Below are 1376 nucleotides of genomic sequence, written 5' to 3'. Positions count from 1 at the left end.
GAATTGCATTCTTCTCCGCGGAAAAGCGGTGCCTTTTCTTACAAGTGAGGGAAAGTGCGAGTGGGGCTGCGCAGTGACGTTGAAGGAGAACGTTGTTCTTCCTCCTCACCACGAAGTGGTAGTGGAGTGTTGGGTGAGCTCGGACCCGGGGTTCAAAGAAAAAGTGGGGATAATCGAGCCAAACCCAAAACTTTTAGAGCGTTATGGCGTTTTCGGTGCGCGGATTTTGCATAACGTGAAGGATACCGTGAATATGCTTTTCCTGAATCCCTTGGGAGAGACAGTGACTCTATACAAAGACACGAAAGTGGGCGTATTGCACGAGTGTTGTGGAGAACAAGTGGAAACATGTCAAAAGCCCGTTTTTAGTCTGGAGAACGCGCATCTTCCCCCAGCATCTTCCCTCTTTGACTTAAACTGTGCCGATATTAGTGAAGCGGAAATAGAGGAACTCAAAACAGTGTTGAATGAGTTTTCAGATGTGTGCTCTCGAGGACCCTACGACTTAGGGCGTACAACCATTCTTAAGCACACAATAGAGACTAGTGATATGTCCCCGATTCGGCAACCTCCCAGGCGATTGCCAATCCACAGACGCGGAGAAGTGCGACGAATCGTAGAGGAAATGATGAGGGACGATATAATCGAAGAATCATCATCTCCTTGGAGTTCACCGATCGTTCTTGTGAAAAAGAAAGACGGATCGACGCGATTTTGCGTTGATTATAGGCGTCTGAATTCCGTGACTCACAAAGATGCTTATCCCCTCCCCCGCATGGACGACAGGTTTTTCCCTCGCTGTCTCGGCCTCTCTTGGCCCATCTTTTGTCTCTTCAACTCCGTCCGTATTCTCACATTCCTTTTCCGTGTCTCCTCCCGGTCTTTCCTCCCACCTTTTGAGTCGGTTGAAGTGTACCACTAGGCGGCGGCGAGGATTATCCACCTTCTTCACTCGGTACGTGACCTCGGACAATTTCCGTATGATTTGGAAAGGACCCGTCCAGGGGCGATGGAATTTGCGACACTTCCCTCTTGCCGTAGCGGGATCGTGGAGCCATACCCTGCTAGCTCAGTCGGTAGAGCATGAGACTCTTAATCTCAGGGTCGTGGGTTCGGGCCCCACGTTGGGCGCCAACATTCTCGATTCGCTCGCCGGCGCAACAGCTTTCTCCACAATAGATATGGCGTCAGGATACTGGCAGTGCGAGGTCGCGGAAGTTGATCGAGAAAAGACAGCCTTTACCACTGGTGACGGTCTATATCAGTTTAAAGTGCTGCCCTTCGGATTGTGCAACGGACCCAGTACATTCCAAAGACTAATGGACCTAGTGCTCGCGGGTGCACAGTGGAGGTCTTGTTTGGTGTACTTGGATGAC

At 50.7% G+C, this 1376-nt stretch overlaps 1 non-coding gene across 1 annotated transcript; it reads left to right on the top strand.

Moving 5' to 3' along the window:
- The first annotated feature begins 1058 nt into the window (after window positions 1–1058).
- Trnak-cuu lies at window positions 1059–1131 on the top strand. Its single transcript has one exon. It is a non-coding gene; the product is annotated as a tRNA-Lys (tRNA).
- Window positions 1132–1376: the final 245 nt, after the last annotated feature.

The sequence above is a fragment of the Ischnura elegans genome, chromosome 5 (assembly GCF_921293095.1).
Source record: "Ischnura elegans chromosome 5, ioIscEleg1.1, whole genome shotgun sequence".
Classification (NCBI taxonomy): Eukaryota; Metazoa; Arthropoda; class Insecta; order Odonata; family Coenagrionidae; genus Ischnura; species Ischnura elegans.
Note: the sequence above shows the minus strand (reverse complement) of the source record. Positions and strands in the feature narration are given on the sequence as shown.